The sequence below is a fragment of the Panthera leo genome, chromosome C2 (assembly GCF_018350215.1).
Source record: "Panthera leo isolate Ple1 chromosome C2, P.leo_Ple1_pat1.1, whole genome shotgun sequence".
NCBI lineage: Eukaryota > Metazoa > Chordata > Mammalia > Carnivora > Felidae > Panthera > Panthera leo.
This window is the reverse complement of record NC_056687.1, coordinates 145,929,836-145,949,158: the sequence shown is the minus strand read 5'-3', so window position 1 is coordinate 145,949,158 and position 19,323 is coordinate 145,929,836. Positions and strand designations below refer to the sequence as shown.

General features: G+C 42.8%; 1 long non-coding RNA gene across 1 annotated transcript; it reads left to right on the top strand.

The window, feature by feature from the left end:
• Nucleotides 1-6,986: 6,986 nt before the first annotated feature.
• Nucleotides 6,987-14,023, top strand: LOC122230398. The gene is made up of 4 exons (XR_006207408.1): nucleotides 6,987-7,027; nucleotides 9,769-9,959; nucleotides 12,587-12,667; nucleotides 13,788-14,023. It is a non-coding gene; the product is annotated as an uncharacterized LOC122230398 (long non-coding RNA).
• Nucleotides 14,024-19,323: the final 5,300 nt, after the last annotated feature.

Here is a 19,323-nt window from a genome sequence, read left to right as displayed (position 1 = left end):
AGGGGCAGAGAGAGAGGGAGACACAGAATCAGAAGTAGGCTCCAGGCTCCGAGCCATCAGCCCAGAGCCCGACATGGGGCTCGAACTCACGGACCATGAGATCGTGACCTGAATTGAAGTCAGACGCTCAACCGACTGAGCCACCCAGGCGCCCGGAAATCCCATTTTTAATAAAACCCTCCAGATTATTCAGAGGCAAGGGCTCTGTGGAGCCTAATGACTCTAGGATCCCAGGATTCTAAGCAGCACCTCTATTTTGACAGGACATAGAGTGTCAGGTACCAACATGGTTTTACTGAGTCAGGTTATGTATGTCAGCTGAGATATATTACAGTTTCTTTCCCGGTTGATGCATTTGGCAGGGACAGCAAATCCACAAGCCAATGCAAATAGAAAAGGTGGAAACAGGAAGGGTGCAAAGGCATTTTATCAAGGTCGTTGTTTACAACAACAATTCTAAACACTAAAGGTGGGCGCTGATTTTAAATATTGCTTCCAGAAGCTCAGAGTTAATCAGCAGTTATCCCAGGCAGTGAAAAACTCAAGCAAAACCTTAGTTATTTGATATAACAGTTAGTGTTCCACTGGAGAAACATAGCCAGTAGGATATCTATCTGTCATCTGTCTATCATCTATCTATTCATATCTATCTATCGACCTATCGACCATCCATTGATCTATCATCTATCTATATTATCTATTATGTATCTATCAATCAGCTTATTCAATTAGCAGTTGTTGGGGCTGGCTCTACATGTTAGAATTCCTTGGAACAGGCCATGCTGTCAGGAAGGACAGGCTGGAAGTCTTGGACAGGAGTTGAAACCTGAGTCTACAAGCAGGATTTTTCCTCTTCCAGGGAAACCTCAGTTCTGCCCTTAGATTCTTTTAACTGATTCAGTCAGACCCAACCAGATTATAGAGGGTAATCTCCTTTACTTAAAGTCAACTTATTGTAGATGTTAATCAGATCTACAAAAATACCTTCACAGCAACACCTGGATTAGTGTTTGATTGAACACCTGAGTACAACTCAGCCAAACCAAACAGACACTTAAAACTGAGCATCACAACTGAAGATTCCTCTTCTAGCTATTTTCCATCTTTGTGTGTCATCTATATTCTTACTTAACATTTTTAAGTGAACTCATTGCCCTCCTCATTTTAGCTTTTCCTAAGCAGTGATTACTATGAAATTACTGATTTGATTTGCTAGTTGTGGAGATTATAAAAATAAAATTAATTATAACTATTAAAAGAATTAAATAATTTAGCACACCCTCGTGGAAATGCTATATCATCAAAACACCTGCCAGAAGGCTTTGCAACAAAGATGGAATTTTAATGCATCAAAGAAAGTCTTGAGCCAGTTACTTACCTAGGCATGGCAAAATCCAGGAAGATGTTTCCTGATGGACAACATCTTGGGAAAATCTGGTGTGTAAGTACCCAGGGCTTGGCAGTGAGACAGCTGTGTTGAGGAGGAAGGATGGAAGAATGCTGAGGGCTTTTGGACAATTTCATATATTTTTGAGGAATGACTTTAGGCTCCTGTATTTTAACTTTCAGGAGGCAATGTTGCAAAGAACTTGAAATAATTGATTCCATCAAACTAAAGAGACTGAAGATGAAGAAGAACTAATCTTTGTCCTTACCACTCCTACAGTCTAGCGGTGAAGAGAAATAGCAAAAGGTGATTGTAGACCAATATGGAATATGTTGCTGAAGACCCACAGGGGTGATGAGTAAAGGAGTAGAGCACTCGGGAGAGGCTGCCTGGAGAAGAGGGTGTCTGAGTTGAGGTTCAAAGAGTAGTAGGAATTAACTTGGTGAATAGGTCTGAGAGATGGGGTAGGGGGAGCATTCCATGTAATGTGGAAGCATGAAAGAAGTCACAGACTTGAACTTGCATAGTGTGTGTGTGTGTGTGTGTGTGTGTGTGTGTGTGTGTGTCTAGGGGATAGGACTAGGAATAACTTCAATAAAGGTAAATATAGTCAAAACAGCGTTACCACGCTGCACAACTCCAGCATTCCCCAGGAACAAAGACCTTAGTTCCCACTGTAGAGTCTGCAAGGACATAGGTGCCTGAGGCACAAATCATGGAGGTTGGAGTAGTAGGAGGTGGTGGTGGAGAGGTAGGCAGAAATTAGATCATCATGAGTTCTTAATTCTATGATAAAGAATATGGCCTTGGGCAATCAGGCTACAGGGTAATGCTGGATTTCCCAATGGTCGGATCAAGCATATACTTAAGAAATCAACGGATCAGGAGAAGAAAATAATTTTATTTTGAAATGATTTGTAAAATTTGTAAGAGCAAAAGTAGCCATTTTAGAAAAAAAATCCCAAAGCATTGGGTTTTCTTATATTTATTTAATGTTTTAGTATTGCTTTTGTTTTTAAATTACATATGGGAGGATGGAGCTAGGCAGGAGGCAGCATAATATTGTCCATGTTTTGGACAACTAAGGGTTTTCAGATCTTGCTGTTGATGATGTTGTTGATGTTGCTTTTGAAGACTGTTACTATGAAAAAAATGAAGGAGGGAGAACCTGGGTGACCAGGGTTAGATGCCTTGTTTTGGTATTAGATGAAATAAAATAGTGTTTTGCTTTTGTTTTTACGTTCACTGACCTCTGTGTAATGTATACGACAACATCTTGATATTACAAAGTTTCAAAATTATTAGAAGAAAAATATACTGAATCAAAGTTCCTGACAGGAAACACATGACACATTCAAATGAAAAAATTCAGGGCAATTTACCAAAGTCATCATTTACTGAAGAGGGTAGAGCAATTACTTTGGTTTAAGGGAAACCAACAGGGAATATTCTGAGACTAGCAACGGTAGGAAGCTGTTAGGAACCCATAGAGTGAAGGGCCAATGGCTGGGAGTAGTAAACCGAATCCTGAGATCCTAGATGCAGTTGTTTTTTGTTGTTGTTGTTGTTGTTTGTTTGTTTTTAGTTTTTTCTTCTTATTAAGTTTATTTATTTGGAGAGAGAGAGCATATGCGGATGGGGGAGGGGCAGAGAGAGAATCCCAAGCAGCCTCTGAGCTGTCAGTGGAGAGCCAGATCCCACAACAGAACTTACAAGCTGTGAGGTCATGACCTGAGCAGAAACCAAGAGTCAGATGCTTAACTGACCGAACCACCCAGGTGCCCCTAGATGTAGTTGTAAGAGGCCAACAGAACTGGAGCTGTGACCTTTGGGTAGAAGCACAGAACCAACATGGAGAAAGCCAGCATGGAGAAAGCCAGGAGAAGAAACAACTTGTGCTCATTCTCCTCTTGCCTTCTAGATTTCTGACAATGCCTCCTGAGTTGAGTTGACCAAACTCAAACAGAGCCAGGGGAAAAGGTTGTCCAGCAATGAATCCATAACAGTCAATTTTCACTACAGAAAACAGGATGAAGAAAGGATAGCCAAGTGGGACTGGAGAGGTGAACAGAAAATAGCTAGCCAAGGCATACCCAGCAAGCAAACATTTAAATAAGTATTTACCCTCTACACGAGGTATCAGCAAAACATGGGCCATATCCATTCTGCAGCCTGTTTTGGGAAATAATTTTTTATTGGAACACAACCATGCTCATTTATTTACATATCTTCGGTGGCTCCCTTTGTGCTACAATGACAGGGCTGAGCAGTGGGTACAGAGACTATCTGGTCTGTGAATCTGAAAATATTCATTATATGGCCTTTTACACAAAACCTTTGCCAACTCCTGTTCTACATAATAAAAAGTAGGTCTTCCCCTTCGTAAAAGTGTTTCATAGGAATAACAACATACACGCCAAGAAGTGCCCTCCTTTTTTGACCTCTGTCATCACTAAATGTGTATTATTTTCAGTCTTGATTTTTTAATGAACTGAAGCTATGTTTTTATTTTTATTTTTTATTTATTTATTATTTTTTTTTAAATGATTTGCCCGAAGTCATATGGGCTTTTTTTTTTTTTAAGTTTATTTATTTTTGAGACAGAGAGAGACAGAGCATGAACGGGGGAGGGGCAGAGAGAGAGGGAGACACAGAAGCAGGCTCCAGGTTCTGAGCCATCAGCCCAGAGCCCGACGCGGGGCTCAAACTCACGGACCGCGAGATTGTGACCTGAGCTGACGTCGGATGCTTAACCGACTGAGCCACCCAGGCGCCCCTGAAGCTATGTTTTTATATAAATAAGTAAATAAATAGAAAATGCATTTGAAATAAACAGAAGTAACTAGCAAATCTAGACTGACATGTTTATGGTAGCCTTCCTAATTTACCTGGTTGCTCAGATGTGTTTTTTTCTTTTTCTTTCTTTTTTTTTTTTTTTTTTGTTTTTTGGTTGTTTTTGTTTCTGAGAGAGAGAGAGAGAGAGAGAGAGAGAGCACACACACACACGCGCGCACACACACACACACACACGTGGGGAGGGGCAGAGGGAGAGGGTGAGAGAGATTCCACACCCAGAGTGGAGCCCAATATATGTAGGGCTCTATCTCAGGATTGTGAGATCATGACCTGAGATGAAATCAAGACTCAGATGCTTAACTGACTGAGCCACCCAGGTGCCCCAAGTCTGGTCATTTTAAAAGCATTATTCCAAATGTATACAAAATATATATATTTTTACATATATAAACTATCTGGGATGCCTGGGTGGCTCAGTTGGTTAAACGTCTGACTCTTGATTTTGGCTCAGGTCATGATCTCACAGTTCATGAGATCGAGCCCTGTGTAGGGCTCCGTGCTGATAGCGTGCAGCCTGCTTGGGATTCTTTCTCTCCCTCTCTCTCTGTCCCTCCCCTGCTCACATGCAGGCATGCTTTCTCTCTCCCTCTCTCTCTCTCTCTTTCTCTCTCTCTCTCTCAAAATTAAATAAGCTTAAAAAAAAACTTGACCTGACTCAAGTATATGATTACTTAAGTGCAATTGTCATGGTGAGAGAGAAGGAGAGAGAGATAAATATAAAGAAAAATTGAAAGAAATGTTGTAGATTTTCACATCAAGGGTCATAGTAGGTTCACCTGTGACTTGTTTCCAAGTGATTTTTTTACCCTGTTGTCTTGTTAATGAATTTATATCAAAACTCTTAGGTGCTGCTCTTATAAATTATGGCTTGGATCTTTCTTGCTACTGTTCCATTCCACATTTCCACAAAATTTCCACCAGGATTTATTCTGCGCTCTGGAATAGCAAAGACTATACTTGAAGTTAGAAAGTGCACCATATAGCTTTTCTTCAGTAACTGCTGGCAGCAGCAGTGAAGGAGAAGGAGAACAAAAGACAATGGAAAGGAAAGAAATGTTTAACACAGTAATATACTGCCTCCTATAAATGTGTATAAAGACTGAATTCTTTTAAACTATATGTAAAAAAATTACATGTCAAAAAACACCATAATGAAGTCAAAGTACAAGTTGAAAAACGAATATATATGTTTATGTGTGTGTGTATTTGCCACTCATAACACCAAATTTCAATAAATGAATGAGAAGGAACAAATCGATAGTCAGAAAAAATGGAACACAAGTGGCACTCACATTATGGGAAAACGCTCATTTTTATTTGTAATAAGAGAAGTCTGAAACAAAATTATGAGGTGGCATTTTTCATCTTTCTCGCTAATGCGGTTTGATTACACACACCTATGGGATCAGGCATGCTCGTGCATTGCAATATATGAGTGTGAATGGTTACGTCCTTAATGGAAAAAATTTAGCAATTTTTTTGGCATTATAAATGGTATACAGTTTGAACCCATGGATTCTGCTTCCAGAAATCCTGGTAGGATTCTATATGTGAGAAATGATGTGGGTGCCATAACCAACAATACATGCATTATTCACTGTTCCATTATGTGTTAGAGCACAAGATTGGTATCACTTAATGAGATCTAGAAGATTGGTTAACAAATCAGGAATGCAAAGAATAAAGGTAAGTCAGCACATAGATCCACACTCCTAAAATGGCCCCCAAAAAGGTGTGGTGTTTTCAACACGCCATTCTCTATTTGAAGGTCGTGAACCTTTGCCTTAGTAAAAGTTACAAAGAATGCAAAATTAAGAAGCTATTAAAAAATACAGCATCTCTATCGAAATGGAATGATCTTGAAGATATATGCTATACAATCCAGCAGGATGCCCATACAAGGGAGTCTGGGTGGTGAATTTCTTAGGAATCAGCCTCCTGAAGGCACTGAACAGGACAGAGAAGACTGAGGAATAACTCTAGTAGGGCGATTATTATCATTAAGCATGCCTCTCACAGTATTGTTGCCACGAAGATCAAAATGGGCAAAATACTTTGAAAAGCACAACATGTGATATGACTGAAAGACCTATTTATTAACCTGTTGGATCCACTCATGGCGCAAGCTCCTTGTTGGTTCCAGGTCAGACTTAATTTTCATCTGTCAGTTACTTGACGAGAGACATAACTTGAAATGCTTGGAGAAGGAAAAAAACAAGAGTTTTGAGTAAGACCATCTACTACATGTCAGTGTTTAAAAACACCGAGTTCCAATCATTCTGTCCTCGACTCAGAAAGGGGGTGGGGGAAGGTCACAATAAAAAAGTACAAGTAAATGATGTGTCATCTTGTTGTTTCTTTGGGTTTAGACTGTCATAGACAAAAATCATCTACCTTTACCTCGTAACCCCAAATCAAATCTTGGGTGGAAACTTTCTCAAATGCTAGATTTACCATGAAGCATGTTTTGACCTCCCCCAGATATGGAAAATCACCTCTCATTTTCCTGAATTCCCCTAGCATTTTACTTTGTATTCCTTACACACTATATCTCATCTTATACTCTCTAACTTTGTCATGTAGGAACTGGGAGGTCCATTGCACAGAGGAAGTAAGCCCTGATTTATTCACCTTTGTGAGTTATCTTGTAAAATGACATCACAGTGCCAGATACTTAGCAGGTATTATGGGCTGAATTTGTATCCCCCTACTATTCATATGTTGAAACCCTAACCCCCAGCATCTCAGCGTGTGACTGTATTTAGAGATGAAGACTTTCAGGAGGTAATTAAGTTAAAATGAGGCCTTTTGGGTGGGCCCTATCCAATCTGACTGGTGTCCTTATAAGAAGAGGACATAGCACACACAAACAGACACAAGGGGGGCCAGGTGAGGACACGGTGAGAAGCTGGCCACCTGCAAGCCCAGGAGAGAAACCTCAGAAGAATGCAAAATCTGCTGACACCTTTATCTCGGAGTCCCAGCCTCAGGAACTATGAAAAAATAAGTTGTTGTTCAAGCCACCAGGTCTGTGTCATTTTGTTTGACGGCCCCAACACACTAATACAGTAGGTATTCAAATAAATATGACTTGTCATACCCTACTGAGCTCAGCTACCAAGTCATACCATACCAGTCTACACTTGACTGGAACTCAATTTATTTAACTCCTGGAAAGGATATTTCTGAAACAAACAAAGCTAGAGAATGTACTTGCCATTGAAAGAAAGTTGGTAGAATTAATCCATAATGGGCATTCTGTAAAGGTAAGAAGGTTGAGAATTTAAGAATTTGTACCAGAATCGGATAGCCTCTTGATCAAACATCAGCACCACTGTTTGTTTTATTGACTGTGGGTAAGTTATTTTAGCTTTCTATGCCACAACTCCACAACTTTCACATCGGTACAATGGGCGTAATGGTAATTTTCTACTTCATGGGGTTTTTGTGAATATTAAATAAGTTCATGCGAAATGTTCAGAACAGTTCTCCACCACAGAAAGCACTCAAACTTTCTTTTTTAAAAGCTCTTATTTGCTAAAGCTAGTTATGAACTAGGGTGATGATGGCAGCCTCTCTGAAAAGAGCAAATAAATCAGAGTCTGTCTTAGATGACCATATAATTGACAAACGCTGTCTCCTATTCTGACTTACATCCTCAGAATCAGAGAGGAGTTCATAGTTACGGAATCAGAGCCACAACAGCTTAAGGAAGTGGGGTGACAAGAGAGTAGACTTCTTTGGTGCCATTTTACTTAAGAATAGGTGTCCCTTTACAGTTGACTTTCAAGACCATTGACAAATATGTACCCAATACTCACAAGCAGAGAGTTCTGGTGTGACTTGTGGTATAAGTGTCAGTTTCCAAATGACAGTCATTATTTAAATAGGATCTCCCTACCAGAAAAATGAAGAGGATTCTGGGTCATTTCTAGAGCAGTATTGCTCTATTGATCTAAACATCAGTCAGTTTTATGATGAATCATAACCAAAAGGCAGACAACTGGATATCCAGGCATCCTGGGGGTTATTTATGGTCCTGAGCCCTGAATCCATAGAAGGCAGGGCTGATATGGGAAGCTGATATTACCCACCAATATTCCATGCTGATGTTGCCTTTCCTGGAAAGCTCTAGATGGTTGGGAAATATGACGACCAGCAAGGACCTCAGACACTGCCTCATTCTAGAATTTGCATTAGTGGCCTTCTCTTTATCTTGGGGGGTGAAGTGTCTCATTGAAAGTCATGACCCGATCTCAGTGAGGCCTGGATGACTCAGCCAATTAAGTGTCTGGCTTTTGATTTTGGTTCATGTCATGATCTTACGGTTCATGAGTTTGAGCTCTGCATCGGGGTCTGTGTTGACAGCTTGGATCTGGCTTGGGATTCTCTCTCTCTCCCTCTCTCTCTCTCTGCCTCTGCCTCACTTGTGCTCTCTCTCTCTGTCTCTTAAAAATAAATAAATAAACCTTAAAAAAAGCCACAACCTGATCTCTAAACAGAGAAAAAAAATGATATGTTCCTCAGTCTCCTCTGTAAAGTAGAAATACCCATAACATCCCAATCACAAAATTGTTATCTCTCATGAAATAATAAGGTATTCAGGCATTCAGAACAACAATACCTAGTGCATGTGCATGCATTCACATGTACGTGTGCGCACACACACACACACACACACATGCACATTTTCTCTTTTCTCTTTCTCCAAAAATATCAATTCCCACTCCTTTCCAGTTTTTCTTTCTATAGGGGTGATAACTTCAGAATAATGGCTTTCATTTATTGAGCCCTTATTATGTGCCAGGTTCTATTTGATTTTCATAACAACTTTGCAGGGTACATGCTGTCTCTGTGGTATAGATGTGTCTCAGAAAAAGTGAGGAATTTGCCCAAGCTCTCACTGTTGGTGAGTTGTGACGCTGGGATTTGAATCCAAGCTTGCCTGGTAACGGCACCACCCACTTTCCATATTGCCACTTTGATACTTCACAGGAAAGTTTGCACCAAGTTCATCTCATTTATTTATTGAGTCATGAGGACCTTGTCACTTGGTCTAAGCCGGCGCTCGTGGTTCTCAGTTCTTTAAGATGAACAACAGGCTCTTCCCATAATAGAGATCAGCATGGAGGGCATGACCCATTTTTCTCTCTTGCATCAAGACTGGCTATTTTACTGGTGGAAGACATGACTCTGTACAACACGAACATCCGGCAATGTCTCTGCTTCGTGGCTCCGGCTGGGACTGGATAGTGGCAGGCATTCAGCTTCTTCCATCTTGCCTCTGACAGGGATGTGGTTGGGCTGTGAATCACTATTTTAACACTTGCACACAGATGTGTGAGGTTGGACGATACAGGAGTCTGAAGTGGAGTATGAAGAACAGACTGCTAGAGGTGTTGGAAGCTCTCCAAAGTCTCCCAGAAAGCACAGTGGCTCAGGACTTCCAGCTGAAGGTCAGGAACAGTTGCCAGTGAAACAAAGGGTCTACAGCATCACTCTGATCTCTGTTTTCCTTTTACCAGCCCCCATGGGTGTTGCTGCCAGCAGCTCACAATTGAACGCCTCTTCAGAGAATTGTCCTTGGGCCGTTGGAGCTGCCTAGCCCGGCGGGGCCTGGGACTTATGCCCTGACTCCCTCTGTCATCACTCGGGGCACACCAGAGCCAATGACTGGCCAGTGCAGGACTCAAAAGACTCACTCTCTCATCTCAAGGTAGGACAGACTTTATGGTATAGTTTACCCTCAGGGGTTCCCTGTGAGACCAGAATGAGGCTAGACACAACCTGAAACCACTTCTGTGCCTAGATTCTTCTCCTCCCCTGTCTCCCTGTTCTCACTTTCTGGCAGGTTTCTCTTGGAAGCTCTCTTTCATAAGTCACCTGCATAAAAATCCCCATCTCAGGGTCTGCTTTCTAGGGTCTAAAGAATTGTCAGGAGCTAGATGACAGCACCGGCAGAGGAAAGATGTAAAGACTATACAGTAGGGGCCACCAGGCTGAGAGGAGGAGGACAAGTGCTGTTTTGACGTCATCCTAGAGAGATGACAGACCCTCTCTAGTATGTTTGTAAGATGGTCGTGGCTCTGTGTGGCTATGGGTGGTGAGGGCAGAGAGGGGGCGATAGGGAGGGAGAAGAAGAAGACCCAAGAACCTCTTCCACAATTCCTGAATTCTCGAAGAATTACTCCCTCCCCCAACGCTGCGAGATCAATAATCCTTCTTTGACTATTTCCAGAGAGAGTTACACACGCCCAAGTCTAGGCCTTGAATCCTGTTATATTCTTCATTCTCTGAGGAGGCGGGGGAGGATGCATTGTTAGACTAGGCTGTTCCAAGTGTGAGGGGCCTCCTGCCCTGGCACAGTTATTGTCTTTTCTTTTCTACCTGGGCATGGAGGGGAACCCTTGACTCTGGCAGCCATGCAACACTGGGGACCCTCGGGGTCTGGAAGAGAGAGATAGATCCCCAAATCTTTAGAGACAACCAGAGACACTTAATTTCTTTATTCAACCTCAAAATATTTACCTAGCATCAGACATTGTTCTAGACCTTGAGAACCCAAAGGTGGACAAGGTAAGTTGAGCTCTGTCCCTATGGAGATGATGATCCAGAACAGGAGACAAAGAAGTAATCAGGGAAGCTCCATCCAAGGGCTCTGTGCTGTAATCGGTGACCCAGTGTGCTGTGGGAATTTGGAAGAGTGGCAGCTTTACAGATTTGGGGGTGAGGTGGGGACACCTTCCCAGAAACCTGACCCTGAAGCTAAGGACAAGCTGGAGCTGCCTGGTCAAAAAAAAAAAAAAAAAGAAAAGAAAAGAAAAGAAAAGAAAAAAAAAGGTGGGGGGTATATTTTTGCATGAGCAGGAGGGAACTCTAAGCAAAGATCGGGAAGCAAAGAAAGCTGGGGATTTCACAAGGCCAGAGGAAGTTGAGAATGTTTAGAGCACAGAAGCAGAGGTCACACTGGCAGGTGCACGGATCATTTTGAAAGCCAAGTTAAGGAACTTGGGTTTTACCATATGAGCAATGGGTGGGCATCAATAAATTCTTAACATGAAGAATGCATATACTATTTTTAGAGAGATCACTGTGGCTTTTTCATGAAGAGTAGAAAAAGAAAATAAGTTAGAAGGTTCTTAGCACAGCTTAGGAAAGAAGGGGGTGGGGGAGGGAAAAAGAGAGAGAGAGACACACACAGAGAGAGAGAGAGAGTAGTGGCCCGAGCTGGACGAGAGATAGTATAGAGATAAAATTTCCTTAGAAGGTCAGATAAACAGGACTGGATGATTTGGTGTTGAAGCAGAGGGAAAGAAGCGAGGGAGAGCAAGTAATCAAGCTGATTTTGTGGTTTGGGGTTTGATGGTAGGGCCATTCATCAGAATAGGAAACAACAAATAAGAGAAGATTGGTGGAGGAAATGAATCCGGTTTTGGAACAATATGACTTTGAAGGATCTGTAGAACATCCTAGAGGACAGTTGCATTTATGGTTCTAGAGCCTAAGAGAGAATTCCGGGCTTTACATCTAAATGTGGGAGTCCCTGGGATAAAGACCATAGCTGGTACATGGGTTTAGGTGAGAATATCCAGGGAGAATGTGTAAGAACAAGAAGGTAAGAGGGCCTAGGTCTAAAACCTGAGTGATCACTAGACCTCCAAAGAAATATCTACACCAAGACTATTCAAAGACTGGGGCATTGCCTCGGTGGTGGATAAGATGGTCATAGCAATGATGATGATAATGATATTAACCACTAATTGTTCCTGAATGCTTACTATTTGTTATACGCCTTATAGATTCTTCTCTCAGTTTTATGAGGTATGCATTATCATTATTCCCACGTTACAGACAAGAATACAGATTCAGAGAGGTCGCATAACTTGCTGGAGTCCACATGGCTTGGAAAGAGCAGAGCCGGGGTCCCCACCCAGGCCTGTCTTTTCAGGGCTCTCACTTGCCATGTTTTTAATGGAGGTCTCAGATACAACCCCAAGACTTTCCAAATCTCAGTGCGTGGATTAAATTAGACACACTGCCCTCTGGGGGTAGATTTAAGTGCAATCTGATTTTGTCAAAAGTGTTAATGAGCTATTCATGCTACTGATAATAACTAGTAGTCAGAATATTGCCTGTGCGAGTTGTCCCAATTCCTCATGAGTGTTAGGGACAGAAGATAGAACATCACAGCCCTCTAGAAAAGGAGGGCTAAAGGGCACCTCAGAACATCTCATCACAACCTCCTCTACAGCCGAGAAAGCGCAAGTCTCAGGGCACTCAAGAGCATAAAGCAAATGCCAGGGTCTTTTGGGGCTCCTTTCACTACGATCTTATTTTTTTTAGTTTCTCACAGCAGAAAAGTATGCCCCACGTGCCCTGTTCTGGCGCCCTGGAGAAATGAGAAGCCTCAGGTCAAGCCAGAAGGTAGGCTGGGCATCACTATCCCCAATCCTGAGTACTGTCTGCATTGCCTTCCTCTGAGTACATGGCATACTCATGCAGGGGGAGAGGGCGTGTTTTCTGAGCCCACATGTCTGGGCACAGCACGTGCTTGGGCTTCCTGTCCCATGTGCACTGAAGTTGGATCTCATTTCTATTTCTCTTGTGAGCTGTTTGCACTTTTGGGTAAGGCAGACTTATTTGGAATCAGTTGTAGCTGCCAGTTATGGGAACGTTCATGACACTTCTCTGTGGGACAGCCATCTGAGAGGGAACCCAGGGTCACAATTGTGCTGTCTCCTGTAGACTTTTAATAGACGTTGTCAGGGGCAAAGTATGTGTATGTGCCCTGGAAAGTCTCCCTCTGCCGTCCCATCTGATCCAGGCGAGGGTGGCCTCTGTTGGCAACCTGGGAACACAGGACATAATGCCATTCAGGCACCAGGTCTTCCCAAATGTAAATTTCAGCTAATGTCTCAAAGTTGGGAGGAAAAGCAAGAAGGAAATGAGCATTTACTGCATCTACTATGGGTCGGCCTGGGACACCTCTTTGCATAAATAACTTCTTTGAATCCTCACAAGATACTTACGAAATGAACCTTATTGATCTAATTTTTCAGACAAGAAAATAGAGGCTCAGAGAAGTAATTTGCTTGGATCAAAAGCAAGCAGTGTCCCTGCCCTCCTAATCTTGTTTCCTCTAAGTGGCTTCCTGTATTTTGGGCAGTCTCCACCCTCTTACATTTGTGGGGGCTTTTGAGTTTGCAAAGCACCACTATTTTTCTTATCACCATTTGGATGGTATTATCACCATTTCATAAACAAAGAAACTGAAGTGCATAGAGATGAAGATTTTGCTTGAGAACATACCTCTTACAAATGGGGCAACCAGAGTTGGAAACTGGATCTTCTAACAGCTTTGAAACAGCCAGTGTATGGGGAAGACCCTCCATGAGTGGAATATTCTTCCACTTATTCCCTGATGCCCATGTGCCCAAAGAGCTCTTTTTCATCCTTCAAGCCCCAAAGCATGATCATGATACACATTTATGAAACACTGCATACCTGCTGCTCTTATGTATGCTTTCACTTGTTTGCTCCGCAGAATCACCGTGTGAGATAGACACCTTCAGTGTCCCCATTTGACAGATGAGGAAGTTGAGCCTGGAGAGATTCAGAACTTACTGAGGTCACACAGCCGATCAGGGGCCGAGCTGGGCTTTAAACCCAGGCAGAACTACTCAATATACTGGACTCTTTATTCTACACGTGCAGCCTCTCAGATGGTGTCCTTATTGTTTGGGATGTCTGTCCTCACTCCCCACTCCTGTTCTGCTTCCTTTGCCCTTCTTAAATAAACTCATTGTTGAAAATATATTATTTCATTGAATTTATTTACTTGTATCTCTTTTTACCATTGCACTGTGAGCTCCCTGGGGACAGGAACCACATCTTACTTATGGGTTTAACTGCTAGTGTTTGTCATGGTGCCTGGTGAGAAATGGCGAACTAAAAGTTGCTGGCTTCCAATGGAAGGATGTGCTAGCAGGTGTCATGGCTACAATGTTATAGCTTTCCAGAATGTGTTTTCTCTTATATTGAACAAAGTCATTCTATCTTGATAACCTCTCCCATTGTCTTACCGTTTTTGTTTATTTGTTTTAATTTAGTGGTTCCCCCCCCCCCCCCCCCGAGAGAGTGAGGAGATGTGTGTTCATGTTTCAATTTGTTGCAATGATTGGGGTCACTGTTACCTTTTAGTGGGCGCGGATGTGGAATGCTGCTATGGACTGAATATTGTGTCTGCCTCAAATTCATATGTTGAAAACCTAATCCCAAATGTGATAGTATTTGGAGATGGAATCTTTGGGAGGGAATTAGGTTTAGATACTATCAAGGGTAGACTCCCCCTTGATGGGATTAGTGTCCTGATAAGAAGAGGAAGAGACACCAAAGCTTACTCTGATTGCCACAGGAGGACACAGCAAGAACGTGGCTGCTGACAAACTAGGAGTAAGGCTCTCACTAGACATTGGCACCTCGATCTTGCATTTTCCAGCCTCCAGAACTACGAGAAATAAATGTGTACTGTTTAACGCACACCATCTACAGTATTTTGCTATGGCAGCTCAGGCAGACTAAAACAGAGTTTACAGTCTTCCAGTGTAATGTGCAGGACAGTCCCACATGATTGAGATTTTTTTCTACCGTGAGTACCAAAGGGCTCCTATTCTAAACACTGGTCATTAGGTCCATATATTTGTACCTGGACGATGGTCCCCTAGGCCAAAACATCTGGTCAAGCTGAACTTCTTCAGGGCTTATGGAAGGCTACTGAAAAATCCCAGGTTTCTCTGAGAAAGGAAGGAAAAGATGGGTAAAGCCAGCCTGAGACAGAAGTCAAAGTTCCCAGCATCTTTCTTAAGAAAGTTCTTCACTATCCTCTCAAATAGGTCGTATCTGCAGTTCTGCTGGGGAGCACTGGTATTAGAAGACTGGTATTCCAAGACTAGCTGGGGAAAGGCGATCCCTTGGGCTTACATAACCTGCAGTCAAAAAGACACTCCTTTGAGAGAAGAGCGGAGCACCATGTTACCTGTGCCCCACATACCTCACTAGTGTCTAAAGGATACTAATGTCTTCCTAATTATAGTTAGCCACATCTGTCTCCTTCAAGAACCTCTGGAACCTCAGAGTCGTTCATGTACGGAAAAGAGGGGTCCCTGCCATGGTAACAAAATGTCTGTGATGTGACTAGGTGATTGAATGGAGGGAGGCAGAGACTGCACGGGAGGATATGAATGAACATGATGACCCCTGTCCTCTCCATCTCCCTCGCCGGTTCCCCTGGTTCTGCAAGCCCTGTGGACCTCACCGGACGGGAGAGATTTTGATTCACCTGGGTACCCTCATGTGCTCTAAAGCAGGGGAAGGGAGAAACTTTCCCTTTCTCAGACATGTCCCCTCCTTTTGGTGATCTAGCACGTTAGTAGGTGAGGCTAAAGGAGAAACCACACCATGATGTGGCCCCAGAGCAGAAGCGCTTCTCACTGATAGCCTCATTGTGGTTACGATGTAAACTCCTCCACCCTTCTTTCTCATCCCCACCCCTAAAAATGTTTCCTGTTATTGACAAACCTAAAGAGACCAAACAAAGGGACCAAAGCCATGGAAGTTTCTTTAGAGTTTCTTTTGCCATGCCTACCTTGCAGAAAGTGGAAATGTTTTCCAAGATAAGGGGAAAAGAGACCACAAATTATAAGGTATGTTTGATGGACAGTTCCAGATCCTGCCTGCCACAGCGGCCCTCATTATTCCTGATAAAATGTTAGCCCCTTCTTTTATTTTCTCAAATACCAATAGTCGTTCAAGGCCTCCAGCATGATGTGAAGTTTATTCTGGAAAGGCTGAGCTCTCCACAGAGACTCAGGGCAAAGAAACATAATTAAAGGCCTTTATCAATTCTTCTATCATCTTGTCCCAGTTTTATATAATGCTCTTGACGAAGGCAGAGAATGGCAATAAGTATTTAGTTTCTTCTCACAGAGAATTACGTGGGAATAGGAAATCACACAGGAATAAGTTCGGAGAGCAACCTGTCCTGTGGTCTCAGAGTCCTAAGAACATAGTCTATTTCTAAGAGAGGAGAGAGGCAAGTCAGTACTTTTACGGGATGTCTATGCCTGTGGAGGGGGTATGAATGAGCTAGTTATGCCGTAAAATAGCCACATCATTTCTTGCCACCTTTTTCTGCTTCCAGCCCATATACACCTCATGTGTTTCTTGGCTTCCTTATTCGGATGAGGTACCAACGTCCAAGTGAGCTGAGGGTGTCGTTTTAAAAGCTGCCCTTTGAGACGGGGTGGTGGCCGGGCCCACAGGAAATGAAGAAAGCTGATAGGCCGAACCTTTGAGCTCCACACTGAGGCCCGGAATCAGGACACTTGCTCTTGAGGACAAGAACTACTTTGTAAAGAATAACCAATGAACCCGCAGCCCAAAGGCTCTGTGCTTAAGCTGAGCCAAGCCCCGAAACTCATTTTTCCATAAACAAGGCTCAGCCTTAGACATAACTCTCTTTAGGCTCTCTGATGACTTCATTTACTAGGCATGCCAAAGTGCCCAGATGTATGACTCCCCATTCACTGGGGAAACTGATCTTGTCCTCTGGTTTGGTATTAGCAGAAATGTCATTTATCAGAGCTTTGCAAGGAGATCACCTACCCATAATTCATCTCTTAGGACTCTAAGGTCATTTTGAGGGTGACTGTCTTCCCCTGCCTCCACTTGCCACAGTCCCACATACTCTCTTCCTTAGGTATCTGGACCTCCAGTTCCCTCACGGAGTGGGTGTTTCGTTGACAAAGACTGCCACAGCCCTTTGAGTCTCTTGGATATTTCTATGCATGAATGGCTTATTATTAAAAAAAAAAAAAAAAAAGAGGAAAAGTCTTACTATCTTCACTGTAGTCTTTTTAATGTAAAATAATTCCAGTGACAAACAGCGGTAAAACAAGCTCATTTCCCTGCCAAGCATGTTTCAAGTTGGACAGGAGTTTCTCATCTGTCCTCACTGCTGGAGAGAAAGTAGGGTGATCAGGAGAAAAGCTAGACCGCGACAAAAGTGCTTCATTAAATTGGGGGAGTGGCACTGAGGCAATAAGGCGGGAGAAAACAAGACACTTCTCTAAATTTTTATATGGCTCAGCTTTTTTATTTAGGTGGTTTCAGACAGATGGCAGAAGTTAGTTTCAGCTTCCCATCAGCTGGCAGTCGCGGAGACAATTGTGAATTCCCATGTAGATAGTCTGCTAGGTTTTCTGTAACTCCAGGCGCCACATCTCCTGACTTGCCAGGCCATGCTAATTTCAACTGCACTCTCCCCTTCTTTCTATAAAAACCTTGACTTTTTCATGTTTCAATTTTTGTTCAGTTTTGATTGTTTATTAAAGTATAATTTGCATACAGTAACGTATACAAACCTTAAGTGTACCTCTTGAGAGTTTCACCTAGGTACACCCCTGCACAGACAGAGTATTTCCAGAACCCAAAGAGGTTCCTTTGTGCCTCTTACCAGTCCTAGGAATAGTCCTACTTCTGGCTATGTCATCTTTTTGCTTTGCCTGTTGTAGAACTCCATAGAAATGGGACCACACAGTGTGGAGTCTTTTGGATCTGACCTCTTTCATTCAGTATAATACCACTGAAGGACACTTGGGTGGCTCAGTTGGCTAGGCATTGGACCTCGGGTAGGTCATGATCTCACGGTTTGTGAGTATTGGACCTTGGCTCAGGTCATGATCAGGTCTGTGAGTTTGAGCCCCGCGTTGGGCTCTGTGCTGACAGCGTGGAGCCCAGCCTGCTTCGGATTCTGTGTCTCCCCCTCTCTCTATTCCTCCCCTGCTCTCTCTCTCTTTCTTCTCTCCCTCCCTCTCTCAAAAATAAACATTAAAATAATTTTAACACCTGTGAGTCTCGTCCATTTCAGTGTACATAATAGTAGCTTGCTCCTTTTTATTTCTGTGTAGTATTCTAATTTGTAAATACACCATGACTTTTGGTGGTGGAAAATTTGGTCACCCTACCTACAGGACATCTGACATCAGCAAAGAGTGGGACAAAAAGTACAAGGACTGTCAAGTATGATACGAGAGTTCAGATACCCATTGGCTCTGCCACAGATTAGCTTTATGCCCCTGGGGAAGTTACTTAATTTATCTGAGCTTGTCTTTCATGGCATGATATATTTAATATGTGCTATTACAGAGAATCATCCCAGAATGGAGTTCAGGAAATTGGTTCCAAAGATTTCTCATTTCTAGAGACACATACTAATTATTGAATGCTCATCCAACAGATGATTGCAAAGCAATTACCATATTCCAGGCACTGTTCCAGCGGTGGATCAGATGGACAGTTTATCCTCATAGCTATAGGGGAGATGGATACCAAAGAATCAAACATTTAAATGAACAAGATAATTTGGATATCAATAGGTGTCAATGTAGAAAATAAATAGGTCAAGGAGATAGAGTAGTGGTTGTCAGGTGCTATTCTAGATCAGGAGGGGGACAAGAACACAGAGGAAGCCATAGTTAAGTAAAGAGCCAAACAGTGTGCATTATTCATTTATCTAACTCTGGGGAAAGAGACTTCCAGGCAGAGGGGAAAGCAAGAAGCAAGGTCTCTAGACAGACATGTGTTTGGCACATCCGAGTAACAGCAAGGCCCCCCAAAGTGCTGAAAGTGGAGGGAATGGGTTGGGGGTGGGGATAGTGAAAGTGGTTGAGGTTAGAAAGGTGGTTGGGGGCCAGACTCTATGGACACCTCCCACTCACTTTCCATCAGAAGCTTCCATATGTGCCTTATGAGCTGCTGGGACAACAGGGAAGGGCAGGGGGATGGGATTAAGTGACTTCTCTAAGATCATTTGGAAGATCTAAGATCTAAGTTCTAAGATCATTCCCATGTTGCCTGACAGTAAATAATATCATCTCATCAGCAGGGGAAATGAATGACTAAATGTGAATGATTTGGGGGCAACATCCACCGAATGATTACTGAGGCTTAAATTAGCCTGGCATGTTCTATAGAGCAGGGGTAGCTGATTTCAGCCCGTGGGCCAGATCTGGCCTGCTGCC